This window comes from Dysidea avara, chromosome 2, assembly GCF_963678975.1.
Source record: "Dysidea avara chromosome 2, odDysAvar1.4, whole genome shotgun sequence".
NCBI classification, from domain to species: domain Eukaryota; kingdom Metazoa; phylum Porifera; class Demospongiae; order Dictyoceratida; family Dysideidae; genus Dysidea; species Dysidea avara.
Window position 1 is genome coordinate 13,545,207 of NC_089273.1, and position 9,718 is coordinate 13,554,924.

Genomic DNA, 9,718 nt, shown 5'->3' on the forward strand with positions numbered 1-9,718 from the left:
TCATCGCAACTTCTTGACTGCTATGACACATGCACATTTTATTTCAGTTATGTTTGTGTGATGTTATCATGTTATGTACCACTCTGCGTGGGCAGTTCAAAGGCACCGCCAGTGCCATAATTTGTATATATTGCACTGCTGCAGACTGCAGCGAGTGCATTATAACTTATAACGCACTGGTTGCGGTTTTGTAGACCACAACGAGTGCATTATAAGTTATAATGCACCGACCGCAGTGCAATATACAGATATTGCACTGGCTGCGGTTTTATGCAGCATAGCACAAGTGCCGGTGGCGAAGACCACTACGACACCTCACCTAATAGGTGGAAGGACACTTCACAGATCACTCGAATTCTTTTATAGCCTGACATGTAAAGGTCGATTGTGGGCCATAACGTCACCAATACGTATAATGTTTACAAGCAGCCAATGGCGATCGAAAAAGCCAACACGGGTGGCCACAACTCTAGTCTACATATATATATATATAAACGTACTTATACACCTTACTAGTCTGGTGCCATCTTAGCCCAGATTAAACTGTAGTCCACTTCGACAATGACTCAACAAAACAAATATATTCTAAATAATACTAACCTTTACGTTCGATTGTGGTAACCAGTTTTGTCTTGCCACCAGATTCGAGTTTAGCCAGTATGAATAGTACGAATTAGACTAGTATCGTTTAGTAGTTGGGTTTTGTTTACTTAAAACGTCTATTTAGCTACTTTTTTCGCTCGAGGGAATCACTATGGCGATTAGTCTGGCGCTTAGCCTATATGGCGATTGAGTGATCACGCTGGCATGTTGAGCACTACATAATGAGAGTCGAACAGCGAATGCAGGTTAGTGATATAACCCATAGCGTACCAGTGGCGGATCCAGGATGGGGCATTTGGGGCAAATGCCCCCCCCCCCTCAAGAAATTGCATACAAGATCGAGATACTCTAATAGAGCAGTCAATTACTCTAATAAAGCAGTCACAATGTTCATGAGGCAGTGTAGCTTACCTATGAAGCTATAAATAGGATTTTATTTTACATAACAGACGTGATATAGTTGGTAAGGATAACTAGCTATTATTGTCGTGACCTTTTTTTTTTTTTTTTTTTTTTTTTTTTTTTTGGTCTTCAACTGGTTTTGAGGAAGTTTTTTTGGTCTTCAACTGTTTTTTCGAAAGGTGCCCCCCCTCTTTCCAAACTCTGGATCCGCCCCTGCGTACTAGCTTTCAATATCTCAGGTGGCTGCAGTACTGCAGGGGGAACGTCATCGCAACGTCCGGCTTGGTTACCCACAATCGATGTTAGAAACCTGGCCTTTATAAGTGTTACAGCTGTCTTGTGAGACTCTCCCCACCTATTAGGTGAGTGGTACATAACAGTTATACAACGTGCACTCGTGCTCTGCCTGTATAAACGCACTTGCCTTTGGGCCTAACGGCCCTCAGGCTCGTGCGTTTATATCAGGCAGAGCACTCGTGGCCGTTGTATAACTATATAATATACATATATGGTAGTTGAATGTATTCCAATTTCCCTAAGCAGTTTTTGTGGTGTGTGTGACTAGACCACTATTTTCACTTTGTCATTGAGTTGGGAAAGTATCAGTTGCAGTTCAAATCGCATACACACAAGATTTGTCTTAACACTACTCAGCTTATTGCGTAGTAGAAAGCAATGCGATGAGCAACAACATACATACACATTTACAAATTTATCATTGTCCCTAAAAGTTGCATTGGAATTTATTGAATTGGTTATAAGTTCTTTAGTGATAGATAGGTTAGCTGAGTGTTGCATTTTTGTGGTTGTACAATACTATGGTAGTTTTGTTACAATAGAGTTTATCGTATGCAGTTAATAAATATATATTGTAGAAGGCTGTAGCATTCTATTGTACAACAACACTTGTTAGCTGTTACATCTGTGTCAATATAACTAGCTGCTTAGTGTGAACTGACAAGACTTAATAACATCACTAATAATTGTCTGCTATCCTCCAACATTAAAGTATGCTAGGAGCCAATTACAATTATTCTATGCACTCCCCTAATATTTCTGCACTAATTTATGTAAATTTTACAGAATTATTTGTGTGTTTTAATGCTACACATGGTACTGTAACACCATAAGCAATTATTATCCTTGATCAAAAAGAAATATAGAAGAAATGTTGTCTAGAATTGTGCCGGAGTTCACCTGAATAATACAGTTGGCATCAATGTCACTATCAGGGGCAGCTAGGGTTTATAGCCTCAACAATGAAGTTGCCTTGTATGTCTCATGTACAGTAGCTGTGTTTGGAGGTGGCCGCTATATCAAAGTGGTCTTATTAAACAGATGACTTCTAATTGGGATGTTACTGTAACTCATGCAGCAGTGTTTCTATAAGCAACTACAGTGGAACCTCTCTTCATATAAATGACACTGAACATTCAACCTGTTTATAGTGTCAGTTTTAAATGACCCTATACAGACCTCTACCAATACAATCATTCCTCTGAGAATACACAACCTATTTATAACAGTAAATTTTGGCAAAATCAGTTAGTAATAAACTGTTCATTATATAGAGGTACCACTGTATAAGTTGTCTACCTATTTGCATATATGATTGTTGCTAGGTGACAGAGTTTTTGTTGTTGTTGAAGCCATGACACCTTACCAAGGATGACATCTTTGGTATGTAATTAATACTGAAAAGTTGCACAGGTGTCCCAGCTTTGGTTCATCAGGTAGGCATGACTGTGCTATGTAGCATGGTAGCCAAAGGATTTCCTTTGCATGTTTGCATGTACATTGGCGTGCATGTGTATGATGTGGTCTGATAGTGTACATAGTAGTTGTGTCCACACTAGGTCTTGTGTAACATGTGACTAATCCCCTTATCTGTATTCATAGATTTACTTGACTATAATTGAGTTGCCAAGTGTCAATAGTGAGCACTCTACCAGAATTTGCTACAGTCATTGACACACACACACACACACACAAACACACACATACAGACTTGATGTCACAACCACTGGATGTCAATCAGCCAACCTAATTGTCTTTATGACATACATCAGGTTACCAGAGTTACATGGGGCTACAACAGGTCAAACAGAAGATAATATCTATAGTCTGGGTTATATGAAGATACACAGGGTTACAACAGGCTACACAAAAAGGTTATAACTATATATATATATATATATATATATATATATATATATATATATATATATATATATATATATAATTAGTAATACTATTACTGTCTGTGCAGTGTCCAGCACTGAAGGTCTGACAACCTTTGGATTAACTGTCCTAATAAATAAAATGTTTGAGAATCAAGAATTTACAAACAGCTCAGGTTACACAGGATTACACTAGGATACACAGGCTTCTAACAGGCTGCACAGAGTTACATGAGGTTACAATGAGCTATATATGCACACAAGACTGCATTGGGTCACATGAGGATATACACATGACTACACTGAGGCTAAAACAGTACAAAGAGTTACAACATGCTACACTTCACTACTACACTGAGGACATACACAAGGTTAGGTGTATCCACAGATCCACTTACAACCAATTGCAAGTGTAGCCTCATTCAACAAGCTTATCCTCATGAACCCTTGTGTAGCCTCGTGCAACCTTATGTAATAGGTAATATATAGTGGATCAGTGGATACACTGGGATACAAGTGTACATTAATACACAGTCACTTCTATCTAATCCATAACAGCCAAGCTGTAGAAGATGTGAAATCCAAGGTGGCAGCCAAGAAATGGCTGTGATGGTAGGTCAATCGTAAAAATTTTAATGACGACAATTCAGGTGAATTTAATAACGACAATTCAGGTGAATTTTTTGCCAGCAGCTGCTTTCAGCTACTGCTGCTGCTACTGCTAGCTGCTGCTAGGTGCATTAGCTGGCTGCCAGGTTTGCACTACTGTTAACAGCTCACTGTTCTTTATTGCTGCTGTTGCTGCTACTGGCAGCTAATGCTGCTTCTACCTGTAGCTGATAGTGGTTATACTTGTAGTGCACTGTTGCTGTGACTGATCTTGATTCTGTTTCTTGCAGCTGGCTACTTCTTGCAGCTTCCTACAGCTGATAATAGCTGTATGCTGGTTTAGGTTAAGTACTCTCTGTAGCTATCTGCCATTTGCAGCAACCTTTAGCCAGGTATACTTTTACAATATCTAACTATTTAATTCTCGCCTGAAAACTAGTTAATGTTTCACTAGTTGATGTTTTACCTATAAACTAGTTGATGTCTTGGTCGCTAACCAGCAATGCTTCACCAGCAAACTAGCCAATAATCTAGCTATTACATAAGCTACAATCTGGAAGCATGTGGACAGCAAGCTCCCCTAAGCTGCAAAAGGATGTGGAAAGCTAGAAACAACAGTAAACTGCACATAGCTGTGTCAGCAGAAAAAGTTACCACCAGCAGAAGTAGATGGTAGTTAACTGCATACGGTAACAATCTCCAAGTAGCAGTAAGCTATAAGAAGTAGTAACAGATTACTAGAGAATTACCAGCAGCAGGAAGCCATAATTACAACTGTACTAGCCAGCAACTAACTACAGACAATAGCTGGCAGCTACAAGTAGCAGCACGCTATATACAGTGGTAGCAGTCAGGTGCGAGAAGCAGCAGCTACAGCTGTAAGGAATAGCAAGCAGCAATTAGCCACAAGCACTGATCAATTACAAGTGCACCCTGTAGCAGCCAACAGCTATCAGTACAATCAAAAACAGTTACAGCAGCAGTAAGCAAGCAATAAGCAGCAGCAATAGCAGCCTGTTGTAAACCATCAAAATATCAGCAGAAAGCTTCAATCAGTAGCAGCAGCTAAGAGCAGTGGCAACTAGATGCAAGCTGTATCGAGTAATAGGCAGTTACAAGCAGCAGCAATTCACAATTAGAATATCAGCCAGAAGTAGCAAGTAAAAGCATTGATAAATGCAAACAGCAGCACCCTGCTGCAGAAGCAGCACTGCTGCAGAAGCAGCAGCAACTACAAAATTACATGCAGCAAGTTGTGAGTAGCAACTGTTGGCTGTAAAAAAGCAGCAGACAGCATAATATGCAACAGAAGCGCCTTTAGTTTGCAGGTGAATCATTAGCTAATTTTCAGGTGGAACAAGAGTTAATATGCATGTAAGCGAAATATCACTTAGTCGCTTCATAGCTTGTAGCTAATTTAAAAGATTAGTTAGTTTGCAGGTGAAACATTTGCTAATTTGCAGCTACTTTATTAGCTAGTTTACAATTGGAACATCAGCTATAGTTTGCAGTTAGAACATTAGCTACTTTAATTTGTAGGGAAACATTACCTAGCTTGCAGGTGAAATTGAAATATTAGCTAGTTAGCAGTTGAACATTTCCTATGCAACAGATAACATATTACTTAGAATGAAGCTGAAAATTAACCTAGTTTACTGGTGGTAACTCGGCTAGTTATCAGGTACACAATTACCTAGTTTTCTTATAGCAAGTGTAACATCAGCTATAATACTTGCTGTATACCTTCAGTTAGTTTGCAGCTGGAACGTTAACTATTTTATTGCTAGTTTGCAGGTAAAAACTTGGCTAGTTTGCAGATGAAACATTGGCTAGTTTGCTGGTGAAATACTGGCTAGCTTGGAGGTGAAACATTGGCTAACTAGCAGGTGAAACAGCAGCTAGTTTTCAGGTGAAACAGTGGCTAGTTTACAGATGAAAACTTAGCTAGTTTGCAGGTGAAACATTGGCTAACAAGTAGGTGAAACATCAGTTAGTTTTGTAGGTAAAACGTTGGCTAGTTTGCAGGTGAAACATTGGCTAGTTTTCAGGTGAACATTGACTAGTCTTCAGGTGAAAGATTGGTTAGTTTGCAGGTGAAGCATATGCTAGTTTGCAGGTGAAACATTGGCTAGTTTGCTGGTGAAATATTGGCTAGCTTTGAGGTGAAATATTGTAACAATACATAGCAGCCGGCTGTAAGCAGCTAAGGTCAGCTACAAGCAATGTCAGATTGCTGCACACAACAGAGAGCTGCAAACAGTAGTTGACATTTAACAGCACACAGCTGTTATCAGCTGTATAAAGCTGCAAAAAATAGACAGTTACAAGAAACAAAATTAAGAACAATCACAGTGACAGCGAAGTACAAGTAGCAGCACTATCAGCTGTAGGTAGAAGCAGTATCAGCTGCAGCAGCAGCAACAATAGCCAAAGCAGTAAATTGCAATCAGTAGTACAAAACTGCAAACAGTAGCAGCCAGCTAAAGCAGCTGGCAACAGCAGTGAACAGCAGCAGCCAGCAAAGCAGCTAGTAGTTACCAGCTAGCAGCAGCAACAGCTTGCAGCCACCAGCTGGCAACCAGTAACAGGAGCAGCAGCAGCAGCAGCAGTAGTAGCTGGTTATAATTCCTTAGTTTCAGTATTTTAAGTACTAGCTACTATAGCTCCCCTAAATCAGCCCCTGAATCATTCTTGATGTCTATTCATGATCAACCTTAACTCTGTAGCTATTTTTCACTTAATTTTTGAGCTGGTTGTTTCCCTCAAAATGTATCTATTACAAAACTTTAATGTAAGCAGCAATAACAAATTTAGTAAATTAGTTTAGTGTAAAGGTGAAATATTTATCATTAAGCCCAAATATGAGTAAGGCAACTGAATTACAGTACACAACAATACATAAGAAACTACATGTGTACGTCTTATGCAGTGTATAATTACATGGAATCCCATTAACCATTAGGTATTGGTGAATTTAAATTTATAACCACAACCCTTGACAAGTTTACTCAACTTTCTTACAGTTTAAAGAATCCCTAAACTAGCTCATATAAATATTTAAAAGCTGAAACACAGTTTAATATACGATGTACACAACACTGATCATCTAGTATCTGTAACCAGGTGTAGCCTGTGTAACCCAGTGTAGCCTCATGCATGTATAGTACATACAGTAATGTATCCTCATGTAACCCTGCGTAACCTCATGTACGCTGGTGCAGCCTCAGGAAACTGGCGTATCCTGATGCAACTTACAATTATCCTCATGTAACTCTGTGTAGCCTGTTGTACCCTGTGTGTCCTCATGTAACCCAGTGCATCCTCATTTAACCATTTGTATCATCATGTAACCTTGTGTAGCTTCATATTATTATGTGATTGGGTTAGTAAAAATGGATCTTCCACACACATCCAATACTATGAGCTGGGAAGATCACATAATTATAAGCCTGAAATTCTTGCCAATGATTACTCCAAGCTGGGTCTCTACTGAGCAAAATTCAAGTAACTAGCTTTTTCTCAGCTGAAGTTATGATTTGTCAACGTTGGTAAACTGGATGTATGTGAAAGACCCCTTTTGCAAATTCAGTCACATACAACCAAGTGTAGCCTGTTGAACTCTGTGTATAATAATAGCCTCGTGTATCCTCATGTAACCTTGTGTAATGCTATGTAGCTTCATGTAACCATGTCTAGTGTTGTAACCCTATGTAGCTATAGCCTAATGTGTGCATTAACATGTAACCTAGTTTAGCCTCTAGTGTAGCCTGTGTTGCAATCCTGTGTAGCCTCATGTAACCCTAACCCTGTGTAGCCTCACATAACCATGTGCACCGTCATTAGGGACCAGTCTATTTTGCTTTTTTTCTACCTATTTTTCTTTCCAGCAATTCTTTTATTTTTCACCTATTATGCTCCATATTTTGCTCAAGAATTATAAATTTTGCTCAGCACTGATCTTTGTTAATTGAATATTTACAAGTGCAAAGCTACAGTTTCGCCTTAAAGTGACTGTTCTATTAGAGTATCTCGATCAAAAATTACTTCTAACATGTAAAGCAATAAGCTAGCTAATATTGCTTAACATGTGTGACTGTTTTATTAGGGTACCTCGATTGTCACTTGTTGTTCCTGTAACAATTAGCTATGCATTGTCGATATTTTAGCGTGTCTGACTGTTCTATTAGAGTATCTCGATCTTTTGTGCAATTTTTATGTCCATTTCACAAAAAAAGCACCTATTATGCCAGAATTTTGCTCATTGCTTTTACCCAACCATTATGCCAAAAATTTTGCTCGCGAAATCGACGGGTCCCTAACCGTCATGTAAACCTGCGCATCGTCATTTAGCCCAGTAAAGCAGCCTAGTGTAACTTTGCGTAGACTTATGTAACCTTGTGTAATCTCATGTAACCCCATGTAGCATCATTAAATTTTAACCTAGTGTACATAATCCATTGTAATCCTGTGTAGCCACAGGTAAACCGGTTTAGCCTCATGTAACCTTGTCCTTGTGCAGTTTTGTGTAGCCTCATGTAACCCTGTGTAGCCTGCTGTAACACTGTGTATAATATGTAACCTGTAGTGATTGATCTACTCATGTGAACTTGTAGCCAAGTGTATTTAAGTGTATCCATTGATCCACGTGTTGTCCAATTAACATGCTTATTATGCATACCCTATTGCAACTCAGTATAGTCTGTTGTAAACCCTAGTTTAACTTGTGTAACCATATATGTGTACATTCTTGTATAACCTCATCCTGTGTATCATCAGTATAGCCTCAAGTAAATTTATGATCCTCATGTGACCAATTGCAACTGTAGCCTCATGTAGCAGTGTGTATAACCTCATGTTAGTGTATCCTCATGTAACCTTGCATAGAGTCTCAAGTAACTCAGTGTATCTTGTATAAACCTGTGTATCATCAGCGTATAGCCCCACACAAACTTATGCACCCTAATATAACCTTGTGTAGCCTCTTGTAACCATGTGTAGCCTCATGTAACCCTGTGTAGCCCCATGTAACACTTTATAGCCCTATGTGAACCCAATGTAGCCTTGTGCCCTTGTGTAACCTTGCTTAGCTTCTGTATAGCCTGTAGTATATGTTGATTACAAGGTTTGTTATAAGTATACTGCTCATTACTGAATGGTATACCAATGTACATTAAAATTAATAAAGAATTAATTTTAATGGTTTAACAAATAGTGCTATGATTTAATAAAATTTATACTGAAAAGTACCTTGCATATTAATTTTTGGGTAAAAAAATATGAAACAAAAGCAATCAAGCAACTTAGTTCCATAACCTTTTTGGCAAGTAATGCAATTAAAACTAATATTTTGACACAAATGGCATTTCAAAGTTCAGATTTTGTGCCAAAATGTACAAATCAGGGGCGGATCCAGAGTTTGGAAAGAGGGGGGCACCTTGATGAAAAAAGTTGAAGAGCAAAAAAAAAGGTCACAACAATAATAGTTAGTTATCCTTTATCAAATATATTATATCACATATGTTATGTAAAATAAATCCTATTTATAGCTTCATAAGTAAGCTGCACTGCCTCATGAACATTGTGACTGTTTTATTAGAGTAATTGACTGCTCTATTAGAGTATCTCGATCTTGTATGCAATTTCTTGAAGGGGAGGGGGGAATTTCACTGTGAAAAAGGTGGGATATAAGATGGTATTTACAGTGGCTTATTGAATACAAATAAGCCTTAATATAAACCCTGTATTATACTCATGTTATACTTTAGTATAATGCATACTATACTATTTACATATATGGTTTCAGTTTATTTACTACATTACCTGAAACAGCTTATATCGAACATAATGCCCACACTATACCATCACATATATGGTTTCAGTATGTTTAACACATTACCTAAAGCCTTACACGAGACTGTTAGTAT